The sequence below is a fragment of the Octodon degus genome, unplaced genomic scaffold (genome assembly GCF_000260255.1).
Source record: "Octodon degus isolate 3935 unplaced genomic scaffold, OctDeg1.0 scaffold00090, whole genome shotgun sequence".
NCBI classification, from domain to species: Eukaryota; Metazoa; Chordata; class Mammalia; order Rodentia; family Octodontidae; genus Octodon; species Octodon degus.
Window position 1 is genome coordinate 10,313,509 of NW_004524666.1, and position 12,986 is coordinate 10,326,494.

At 43.7% G+C, this 12,986-nt stretch overlaps 1 pseudogene; it reads right to left on the reverse strand.

Annotated features, from left to right (window-relative positions):
* LOC101590101 overlaps positions 1–12,116 on the reverse strand; it is a 30,171-nt pseudogene extending 18,055 nt beyond the window's left edge.
* Between the last annotated feature and the right edge of the window lie 870 nt (positions 12,117–12,986).

The following is a 12,986-nucleotide window of genomic DNA, read 5'->3' on the forward strand; positions in this document are numbered from 1 at the left end:
TTAATACAGGGTCTATAGGGTCTCACTATGTAGATGGAGCTGGAGGGCAAAGGAGATGGGAAAAAAGAATTGATATGTGAGGGCCTGTGAAATAGCTCCGTGGACTAAAGTGCCTGCTTAGGCAAGCAGAGGGACCTTGGTTTGATCCCCTGCACCACATGCCATGCCAGCCCTACTCCCAGGGCGGGATGAGTGGGCCATAGTCCAGGTGTAGTGGTGCACTCCTGTAACCCCAGCGCTGAGGAAGTGGAAAGCAGGAGGATCACCATGAGTACAAGCTACATAGTGAGACTCTGCAGCAACCAAATACATTAAAAAAAAAAAAAGAATTGAGATATGATTTAGCAACTCCCCACCAGGAATATAAACATTATGCACTAAAAACATATATTAATTAAAACATTTTTTTTTAAAAATAAAGAGAAAGCACTGCTGACACACCATGGCACAGGCTAAACATTCCCAGTCCAAAAGGCAGAGATAGAGGGAGAGGAAGCAATGGGATGAAAGCTAAGCTAGGACCCAGCCTGGCAAGCATTAAATCCCACAGTTCTGTGTCCAGCATCTGGCATGAGATATAAGTTCCAAAGGGCTTGGCCGCCCAACACTACGGCATTGCTGGCTGCAACCCCTGTGGCTTCTCACTGCCTTCAGCCTTCTTCAGATGTTCTACATTCCTGGCTTTTCCAAGTTTTTAGAGCCTCCACTGAACTTTCAGCTTCTCACAGCTTTACACACTGTTCTCCCAGGCGCACACTGACTGGCCTCCCAGAGCTTCTAAAATCTGTGGAGTAGCCTCCCTGACTTTACCTTTCCTGCATTCTGCATGCCTGTAAAGCCAGCCCTACATTGATTGTGGAGGACCACCTGAGCAGCTCTCCATGAAAGAAAAGCGATTGTCTCCATTTTGGCTGATCCTGACCCTATTTCCTTGTATTGATATGTACAGAACTGGCTAGGACTTCTCTTTATCCTTTGAATTGGCCTTACGCAATGTGTATTGGTCTAGCCAAGGTGCTGCTGATAGTTTTTGAAGGTGGCATGCGTGTTTGCCTGATAACCTACACCTGCTACTCTTTAATTTGAGCCTAGCCAAGACAGGATGAGGAGCCAATGCTCCATGCTGCCAGCTGGGACTGAGCCTTGAGATAGAGGCTATGACTTCCAGGGGCTTGAAAGATTACATCAGAGCCAAAGCACCAGACACCCGAAACATTAGATACTATCTCAAGTATAATGCAGATTACTTTCTCTGCATATCCTCTCTGCATATGGCAGAGATAAATGTAGGCCACCCATGTAGCTCAACTCACAGTACTCACCTACTTCCCACAATTCTCAGTCATTCCTCCTCAAGCCACTCCTCCTTCACTCAATAAAACACCTGTGTGGCCCTCTTTGTTCCAGAAAGCCATCTTTGTGGCTGGACTTAGGTACCCTTGGCTCCCCAATAATTATAAATATGTTTTAGTGTCTTTACTGTCGCTGTGGTTTGCAGTTGGAGTGGTAGATTGGAATTAACTAGGTGTGATTCCAATAATGTATCTTTGGGATTACAAATATTGACTTCTTGGACCAAGATGAGAACCCGGAGGGGACTCTTACACTGATGATCTCAATGTCTGCCATCAGCCTGAGCAGCAGCCAGGCCATGCTGTATCATGGCTAAGTGCTCTGAGTGGGCAGCTGAGCACTGTGACCCTAATCCTGGCAAACCAATCACCTGGCTGGCCCTTTTGAAGGAAAGTACACTGGGTCTCACCTCCCAAGGCAGCCTTTCACTTTTGCAGAGCAAAAGGAAGAATCTTGCTATTTCTAGGATGACCTCAGGAGATTCTTCTTTTCATCCTGTTTTAAAGTAATTGGCTTGGGGACCGGGGATATAGCTCAGTGGTGTAAGCACCTGCCTGGCAAGTGCAAGGTCCTGAGCTCAATCCTTGGTACTGCCAAATAAATAAATAAATAAATAAATAAATAAAGTAATTGGCTTATTTTTAGTGTTAATCTTTTCATAAGTCATGGTTTCTTTTGCTCCTACTTTTCAGGCCCTTTGTTTTCCCCCAAAGTGAAAAATTTTTTTAATTTGTGTGTGTGTGTGTGTGTGTGGCCAGCTCAGCCCACCAGGGGGCGGGGCTGGCTGGCATGTGGTGCTGGGGGACCGAACCGCGGTCCCTGTGCTTTGCTAAGCTTGTTCTAAGTAGGTGCTTTAGACCACTGAGCCATCTCGCCAGCCCACAAAGTGAAAACTTTTAAATGGGTGTTTTGTTTCTGATCCTCAATGTAAACCTGACTGAAAATTTCCAACAGCATCTATGCCACAACCTTAGCATTGTGCAGCCAGAAATTTCCTTTGCTAGATTAATTAGTCTGCTGCCTTTAATCTCTGTCTCTTCTAGTCTTAGGACATGAGCAAAATGCAAACAAATTTTCTACCCAGAGTGTAACTAACACAATGGCTTGGACTCCAGCAGCCAATGGAGTCTTTGTTCCAAATGAAACTTCCTGCACCTGTCTTTACTGTCTGCCTTGTAAAATCAGCATTCTTGTTTTCTGAGTCCTGACCAGAATCCTCCAACAAGTTTAGCATACACAATATTAGGGCCAGGGCCAGTGATATTGCTCAGCAGACTAAGTGTTTGCTCAGGCAATTGCAGGGACCAGCTGGCCACCGAGACCAGGTGTGGTGGTGCACGCCTATAATCCCAGTGCTGGGAGGATCACTATGAGTCCAATCTGTGTAGCAAGACCCTGTACCAGATACATAAAAAAAAAAAACAAAACCAATAACAACACAAAACAACAATGACAACAAAAACACACATATAAAAACAATATTCTAAGGCCACTCCTCCAGCCAGTATTTTCAAATCATTCCAGACTTGGCCATTGACTCAACCATGACAGGATAGATACTTTTGCCCTTACAGAATTTAAGGGCTCTTGTTGTGAAAGACATGCTTACAAAAGTAAACAAAGAAATTATTATAAGATTCAATTTTTTTAAAAATTTTATTTATTTATTTGTGTGTGTGTGTGTGTGTGTGTGTGTGTGTGGCCAGCTCAGCCCACCAGGGGGCGGGGCTGGCTGGCATGTGGTGCTGGGGGATCGAACTGTGGTCCCTGTGCTTTGCTAAGCTTGTTCTAAGTAGGTGCTTTAGACCACTGAGCCATCTTACCAGCCCCAAAGAAATTATTATAAATCATGGTAAAATCTATGAAAGAAACGCACTGCAGCCAGGCATGAAGAATACTAGGAAGCCACTTCTGCTACATGGGATGGTTCCTCAGATCTGAAGAACTGATACACGAGCTGAGATCTGTGGGGCTAGTAAGGAGCCAGTTAGAAATCAGGAGTGGCCAGGCTTGGTGGCAAACGTCTATAATCCCAGCTACTGTAGAGACCAAGGCAGGAGGATTGCAAGTTGAAGCCTGTCTTGAACATTTTGTGGCACACTATCACAAGATGAAAAATGAAGGACTGAGGGTTGGCAGTATTTGAGACAGCTGAGTTAGTTATAAATATTACAAGCAGTTAGACAGGACTGGACCCTCAGCACAGAAGACAATTGTGGCTGGAGGTACCCTACCTGAAGGCCAGATTTCAGAGAAAGAGGAATATCTACACCCATATACATACCCTATGAATGAAAAGCTATGATTGATATTCTTTTTTCTTTTTCTTTTTTCTTTTTATTTGTTTGCAGTACTGGGGATTGAACTCAGGACCTTATACTTGCCAGGCAGGCACTTATGCCACTGAGCTATCTCCCTGGCCCTGATAATCTAAATGGGCATAAATCACCTTGGCAGGGGACCAAAACCTCCTTAATCGACCCACTTCCTTCCAGGAAAGTCCTTGTTCATCCCACGTGTACTTCTTATGTGACTGGCTTCCCCATTTACCCCACCTTACACCTACCTGTGATTTCCCATTGGATCAATGCTACCTAAGAGACTATACTTGTAATATTATTAGTTGACTATAGTTTCATCCTACCTTGAACCCACCTCACCTCATGGCTTTGCTCAATAAAATGCCTTTTACAAGTGGGCCAGTGGGCAACTCACTTTACCAGCCATTTCTGTCCCTTTCAGACAAAAACTATCTTTCAATAAATTCTTCTTACTCTTAACTTCTCTTGGTCCTAAAATTCATTTCTTGACTTTAGAGAAAATGAACTCAGAGGGTCAGACATCTAACAGGTTGGAAGTTATACTATTTATCTCATATTATTTGGAGGTCCATATGTCATCTCTATGTCATGGGCCCTATGTCATTTGGAGGTCTTGCGCTGACATAATTGGGTAGAGGTAAGCATTTGCTTTTGTTTTACAGATTCTGGATTATGACTTGCTCAGGCAATCAAAAATTTATGCTTTAAGTTGTATTCTGTATCTGTCAATCCCTTATTGTTTTGTAAAAAGGATGATAAATTAAAGTTGAGAATATGGAAATGTTTTGATGCTTTTTTTTTTTTTTTTTTTTTTTTTTTTTTTTTTTTTGTATTTTAGGGAAGTGCTACAGGGTGTTCAGGGTCTTACTACTAGATCAGATTGGTAGTGACCCGCCTGTTTACAGCCTCCCAAGAGCTGTGATGACATGTGTGCACCACCTCAGTTAGTCTCAATTGCAATCTCAGCATGCCCTGGGGGCGGGGCCAGCACAGCAGGCCTGGGGATCAAACCCCTGGCCCCTGCACCTGCTTGCTGGCACTTTAATCTGCTGAGCTATTTGACCAACCCTTGATGCTTCTTTAATGCAACATTTTATTCTTGTTTTGTATATGTTGAATTTGGGTTTGGATGCTTAATTTACTAGCATTCTTCATTTGACCTGTTATGGTTTGTTATCCCAGGTGATGATGCTAAGCAAAAGTTGCGTTAGAGCACCCCTTAGTGGACTTTGAGGTGAAATGCTGTAAAATGGTCTTTTTATGGAATTTATTCTATATTTAGCACAGGCTTGATCTATTCCTTATAGAACTGTAACAAACAGTGGTTGTTCTTTCAGCCAGTTAAAGGCTCTTAGAGCAGCCATCACATTCTTAAAAACAGAGGACAGGTTCTCCAACAACTTCTGGTGAATCTCCCTTGAAGCCAATAGCCAATGGAATGTCAACCAGACAGCTGGATTCCTTTTTGGAGACTGATCTGTGGCTGTGAGGACTAATGAAAACTGAGAGGACAACTGTGGGGTCATGCCAAGGGCAACTCTCTGGCAGATATAGCCAAAGGTCCTTCAGTGGAAGCTGAATGGCAACAGCCCAACTGGGTAACCAGCAAAAAAATCTTCACTTATCTATTGTCTCCACCTACAGTCCTCAGTGAGGTAAGAGGTAACTCTCCGTGATGTTTTGGTATGCTCTGTCCCAGAGTGAACTGAGATGATGCTGTTAGAGCCCTTTCTTAAAGCCTGCATTGAGAGTTGAGCTATATGTTTAGACCCTAGTTTTTCCCCAACTTGCTGGCAGTTAGCTTTAGAACCACCTTGTCATTAGATTTATCCTGCCTCCAGAAATCAGGCTTACATAGCTTACAATTTCATGGAGGAAAGTAGCTATCAGAATGATTTACATTTGTTCCTTGCATATGTAACAAGAAGAAGATTTTAGTCAGCCATTCTTTTCTTTCATGTTCAACAAAACAAAAAACAAAAAAAGATAACAGAGGCCATGGAGATAGCTCAGCAGCATAAGCACCTGCTTGACAAGCGCAAGGTCCTAAGTTTGATCCCTAGTACTGAAAGAAAAATTACTAACAGGGGAATTGTAGTTGCTAGGTGATGAATATAAATTTAAACTGTGTGCTCCAGAGAAAATTTAAAGTGAACTTGAACAACACATAGCCTTGCCCTGCTGCTAAGGAAGGTTGCCTAGGTGATTAGAAAGATTTCAAAATGCCTGGACTCCAAGCCATTTACTTGATTCTGACTGTCTCTGAAAGATGATCTCTTTTGCAAGCTAAAAATGGTCTACTTTGAGGACTGGGCAGGTGGGGGGGATAACTCAGTGGCAAAAGCACCTGCCTGGCAAAATGTTCTACTTTGCCCTTGATCTAATTTCTTCATTCTTTCAAAAATTGGAAAACAGTGCTTTTGATCTCTTGGCTATTGGTTTTGCTAGGGATTTAGGGGAATGAAACTCCCAACCTGAAAGATAATTGAGTAGAGTTCATGTTCTCTAAAGCTGAAGAATGAATTTTAGGAACAACAGAAGTTAAGAGCAGAATATATTTACTGGGGGAAAGAAAGCTCCTGTCTGAGGGAGGGACAGAAGAGGGACATGAGTGGTTTACCCCTGAAGCTGTGTCTTCCAGGGATTTTTTGTTTAATGTATTTGGTACAGGGTCTCACTACACAGCTTAATTGAACCCCAATCCTTGCACTTGCCTAAGCAGACACCTTGTTTGCTGAGCAATCTTGCTGGCCCCATGGATTTTTATATAGTAAAACCATGCGGTAAGGCAGGTCTAAGGTGGAGAACATGGGAACACAGGTGGGCATGAGGTGCAACAAAGCTATGGTCAACCAATGAGATTACAAGCACAATGGCACAGGTAAAATTGATTAAATCCAGGACCAAATGGTAAGCAAGTCATGTAGCAAGTGGGCATGGCAAGCAGCATGAATATAGAACAGGGGTTTTCTGGTATGGGGCTTGGTAAGTGACTTCCAGACATCTTTAAAGTAAGAGACTCATTGAGAATATCAGTTCTGGATGCCTATATCTTGTGGTTGCATTTGTTTACTCTTTTGTCTTGAGGTCTGGCCTATAGCAGGGGTCTGTCTCTCCCAAAGTTGCAAAGTCACCTCATCTTCCATACTGTCTCCTTGAGGGTCTGGCCCTGTCTGCCTGCCTGCCTGCCTGCAATATTTTAATCTAATTCAGCTGCCTACAACACTAGTAATGCTTCCATCTTTAAACCTGATTCTTTCAGCTAGAATCAATTGGAACTTGTGCTTTCAAAAACAACTATAGGAGTTGTTTTCAAACAAGTTCCCTGGGAAGGTAGGATCATGTGCCAGCACAAGGGATAGACTGAGCCAATTTTATTTTCTGGTCTCTTGTCAGACAACAGTCACATACCTGGAGTGTAACTGACTCAGGATACCTTGAGGGCACAGAAATAAAAAAGAAATTAAAACGACACCATTTTTTTCTTGTTACATTTTTCTAGGCTGCTCAATGTCAAAAACTTTTACTCCTTTGAATGTATTCTTAAGCACTGGTAGAGGCTTGACCCTCTCATATTGAAAAACAACAGTTTACTATTTTTTTGCAACCATTCATGGCTTACCTACCCCTAGATCACAGATGGAATGAACGTAGAGGGAAGCATTGACTATGATGCTATTTTACAATTAGAATTGTACTTTTAGAGAAGAAAACTGGCCAAGATTGCCTTGTGTTCATGTTGTAGGCAGCTAAATTAGATAAAAATATTATAGGCAGTCGGACAGGGCCAGGCCCTCAAGGAGACAGTATGGAAGACAAGATATATTGCAACTGTTAGAGAGATGGATGCTCCTGCTGTAGGCCAGACTTAAAGACCAAAGATCGAACAAATGCTTGCCTCCCTAAAGACAAGCATCCGGGATTGATCATCACCTTGAGGAAGCCAGGAAGAATCACTAAGCCAACTGCTACCGGCTGGCTACTGGATAAGCTCCTGTTCTGTATTCATGTCTGCTTGCTTTGTGACTCGCTTCCCCATTAGGTTCTGGATTTAATCAATTTTACCTGAACAATGGTGCTTGTAATCTCATTGGCTGACCACAGTTTTGTCTCACCTCATGCCCACTTAAGCGAGTTCCCATGTTCCCCGCTTTGGACCTGCCTCACCACATGGTTTTACTCTATAAAAGTCTCTGGAAGAGACAGCTTCCCAGGGACAACCCTCTCGGGGCCCCCTTCTGTTACTTTCTCAGACATAGGCTTTCTATCCCCCAATAAATATTCTGCTCTTAACTTCTGATGTTCCTAAAATTCATTTTTTGGTTTTAGAGAACATGAACTCATCCCAGGTACCTTTCAGCTTGAGACTTTCATTTGCCCTATATCATTCAGACTTTCTTTGTATTAAATAATAACACTTATCTGTGTTCAAAATGTAAATGTAAAAAAACAAAAACAAAAATAAAATGCAAATGTAAGCCACAGGAAAACCAGACAACTGTAGCCCTTAATGCATCACTACCACTGAGCCTGAGGGTATTCTTCATGGGAGGAGGACTCCGAGACAACTTTAATCAAAGCATTACCCACTACTACTGAGTCTGAAGCTTCCCCTATTTGCCCTTTGAGTCTTGAGGGTTGACCTTCTAGGCACATATAACTGAGATGTCCATGAGGTTTTAGCCATCCTCAGCTGATTTTGTTCAAACTTCTCAAGGGCAATATTTCTTACAGGAAATAAATAGGGAGTTTAGAACTACTTACGTTTACATGTCCTTTTCTCTCAGTGACCTAAAATAGACCAGGCAAGATCTAGAACAGTTTTCAGATGACCCTGATAGGTACATTGTGGTTTCTCATGGACTTACTGAGAACTTTGAACTAGACTGGAAAAATGTAATGTAATAAATATGCTAACTAGGAGAGGCAACAGGTGCACACCGTAATCTGTGAGTTTCTTCAGTATATTACAGATAGAAAGGGACACATAATTTCAGAATGGGTTTAAATAGGGTCTAGCCAGCCCTACTATAGAAAGAAGTTACCTAGATGACTAGCAGAGAATCCAAAATATTTTGAAGACTCTTGACCTTGGGCTGAAATTTCTTCTGAACTATTGCCTGTCTTGTAGATAGGCCTCCTTTGTAGGCTAAGATTTTAGAACTTTTTGATTCACAGTCAATTTTTAGAAAGTAAGCGGTAAGAGCTGGGAGTGTAGCTCAGCGGCAGAGCACCTGTGTAGAAAGTGAGCCTTAAACAGAGTAGTTGGAGCACTTTCATTTTCTCTTTCAAAAGGTTAAAAGCAGCAATTCAGGTTCTCTGGTTTAATTTTCTGCTTGGCAATGCATTTGGAGCAAATCATGGCTTTTGCCTCTGGAGGCGTGTTTTGCTAAGGGCCAGAGATCTCCTCTAGAAAAGCTCTTGATCTTAATCATTTTTCTGCACCTGAGATGATTAGCATGTAGTTCTTGTGCCACATTTGGAGTTGCTCTTCTGTCCCTTCTCTACTGTCCTGCCACTGATTAAGCAGCTACAAGTAGTTAAGCAGTTTCCCTCTTAACTATTCCCAGTAGAATGTCATTCATATAATAAAATCCAAATTTCTTATGTTGTAGAAGATTCGTCCTAATCCAGTCCCCGGCTGTCTCTCTAGCTCCTTCCCTAACCACTGCCAGAATCATTCTAACCTCCAGCTCCTTAATATTTTCTGAATAAAATGTGTTCCTATCAGCTCCACGCTTTTAGTTAGATTTTTTTTTTTTCTTTCAGTACTGGGGATTGAACTTAGGACCTTGTGCTTGCCAGGCAGGTGCTTACGCCACTGAGTTATCTCCCCAGCCTTCAGATTGTTTTTCAAGCTGAGTGTCCAGGTCCTTTTCATCTTTCCAGGGTTACCTGAATCATCATAATTCCCTGAAGCCCATCTGACTTCCAGGTATTTTTTGGCAACTCCCTCCTCTGTACTCCACAAAGCTTTGTATAGGACTTAACTCGTAATTTTTGCCACTGCTCAAGAGCAGATGTGTCCTATACTTTATATTCCTAGAGACTTCCTTGCATAATAGTAATGCTCAAATAATGCTCGATACACTGAATGGATGATGTGCATCTCTTCTATAGTCTTCCAGTGCTCTTCTAGCCTTCAAATTCTGTTAACAAGGTACAGACTAGAGGTATCTTTAGCAAAGACACCTCCCCTTCTAGTGTCCCTAGTTCTTCTGATTCAGTCTCTTCCTTGTCTGTCAGCCCAACTGGATTATGCAAATGATGGTATGTATGATAAAATACCCAAGCCTTTGATTTGCTTCTGTTCTTAATTTTCATCCTGAACTTTGTAAAAGTTTAATAAACAAGCTCAAAATCTCCTTTGGCATTAGTCTGCAAGAGGATTGGACTACAGCTAACAAACAGGGGATAGGGAATGTCAGAACTGTGTGGGAAGGAAAATGCCTTTCAGGCTTTTGCGGACAATTACCTGATCCTCTAGCTTTGATCTTGAAGGCTGCTTTAGAACAAGGTATTAGCTTTAACCAGTCTGCAATTTCTGTGCCAAAAGTGTAGGGAAGGGGTTGTACTGGAAAAAAAAATTGCTGTCAGAGTCAACAACACAGCACTAGGAGATGGGTCTTTCTCTAGCACGGCCAGGAGGGAGAAGCAGCCATGGCTGTGATCCAAAGGAGACCTGCCCAGTCCCCCATACCACCACAGCGTTAACCAGCTTCCCTGCAGCCATAACCCCTGCTGACTGAGACGATCCTGCCCACCCAGGACTTCCTGAAGGTGACTGCTATGAAGGCCAAAGAATGATCCTGACTGGGCGGAACAGGTGGGAGCCACTAGGGGGAAATCAATAAGGCAAACATACTGCAGGGTATGCCCGGGCTGAGATGCTCAGTTCCTTTTTCCTTTATCGTGTGTGTGTGTGTGTGTGTGTGTGTGTGTGTGGTGCAGGGAATTGAGCTCAGCTTTGTGCATGCTAAGCACATGCTCTGTCACTGAGCCACATCATTAGCCCTACATGCAGTTTCTAAGCACTCCCCATCCCTACGGTGCACGCAGACACACACACACACACACACAGACACACACACACGCTATACTCACACCTACGCTCATGGCCACAGGCTGTATTACTTCCTTTGAGATGCCTTTCAATTGATTCATTATCTGTTGCAGACACAGGTGGAAAGGGGGGATTGCCAGGTTCATAATGTGGTTGGATTTAAGACAACTGGAATGGGAGAGAACAAAGTGAGAGTAATATTTTTGGTAGTCCGTTAGCAGTCAAACCACACTGAACAAAGAATATGCTTTCTTTAAGCCCAGCACCAATTAACCTCTCTTTCACTCCTAAACTTCTGAAGTCTCTTACCACCTCCACTTCCTCCCCACCAGCTCCTTTCTCACTCTGCAGCCTGTCTCCCTCCTCTCCCCTTCTCCAGGAGACAGGAGACTGTGGAGCTCTCAGCCTGGGTCCTCTTCTGGAATGAATGACAGTGTCCTTCCTGGAACCCGAGATGGAGGCAGGCGGCCCCTCATGGGGCAGCAGAAGCCTTGATCTCCTTCCTTCTGTGTACCCCACCTCACCCCCAAGTCAGCTCCCGCAGAGTCCCCTCACAGGGCCTCTGTGGCCTCTACCTAGATCCTCAGGCTCACTGTGCCACATAGCATCAAGCAGAGGGAGGGCCGTGGGCCTCAACCCCAGGTCTCCAGCTGCTTCCTGTCTGCGTGTCTTTGCTAGGGCTGATGTAACGAAGAACCACAAACCAAGAAGCCTCAAACAACAGATTTATCTGTAGGCTAGAAGTCTCAAGCAAGGTGTTGACATGGTTGGCTCTGGAGGTCCTGAGGAAGTTGTTTTTTTTTTTTTTGAGATGGGATCATCAAGTCTGGGTCAGCCTTGAACCCATCCTGTAGCCTCATTTCCTGAGTGCCTGGGATTGTGTGTGTGAACCACCATGCCCCTGTGGAAAAATCTTGTTCTGTGTTTCCCTTTAGCTTCAGGAGACTGCTGCCAGTCCTCTGTATTCCTTTGGTCATAGATTTAATACTCCAGTCTCTGCCTGTCCTTTGTTTCTGTATTTTTGCAATAAAATATTTATTTTTATTCACTTTTAATAAAATATATAAAAATGATGCATATTTATGGGCTCATCATGTGCTACTTTGCTAGCTGCCTCAGTCTGAAATGGCACTCTCCCTTCTCTGTGCCTCTGTCTCTGTGCTCTTTTAAGGACATCTGTTGAGTATGGTAGCAAATGCCTGTAATTCCAGCACTCTTGGGTGGCAGGAGATCAAAAGTGTGAATCCAACCTGTACAACTTAGAGAGTTAGTGAAGCCCTGTCTCACATTTTAAAACAAGAAAAAAAAAATCAGGTGACCCATCACTGGATTTAGTACCTACCTTAATCCAGTGTGTCCTCAGTTTAACTGATTACATCTGGAAAGGCTCTGTTTCTGCGCTGGTGAGATGGCTCAGTGGTCTAAAGCACCTACTTGGAACAAGCTTGGCAAAGCACAGGGACTGCGGTTCAATCCCCCAGCACCACATGCCAGCCAGCCCCGCCCCCTGGTGGGCTGAGCTGGCCACACACACACACAAAATAAATAAATGTTGTTTTTTTTAAAAAAAAAAAAAAAAAAAAAAAGGCTCTGTTTCCAAATGAAGTCACATTTTGAGGTGGACATGAACTTTTTCTCGTCTTTTCATACATTTCCCCTCCTGGCACACTGCCTCCTTTCCTTTACCAACTGTAGTAGTCCTCAGACTGCTCCTACCTAACTTTGATTGGAGGCGTAATTGATGACCAAGGCCTTACCTCCCCTTCCCCCATTTCCTGTTGCTCAGAAGGAACTTCTTTGCCTCCACACTCACACAAACCTTCTGCAGTTTACAGGAGAAAGCCACACATCCATGAGGACCAGGACTGCAACAGAGCTTCTGTTTCCAACTATAGCCAGACTCCTGATAACCAGACGTTGTCTGTGTGAAGCTTGCAAAGGATTGCCCTCTTGCCAGGCTCTCCCAAGCCTCCTTAGTTTCAGGACAGACTCCTTGTTTCCTTGAGAAAACTGTGTAGGGCTCCAAGTCTGACAGCTCCCTAGGGTCCCCTTTCACTCACATTTCTGCCCCTCTCCTCCCCTCCCAAGCTGAGCTATCTCTCCTGCACCAGCCCTGCCCCTCCAGAGCACGCTCCTTCAGCCTACATGCGTCCTCAACTCTCCTGTCTTAAAGCAAGACCTCCTCTTGCTCTGTTTCCTTCGCTTGGCGCCTTCTCCCTGTCTGTGGTCTGTGGGTTTTTTTACCCTTT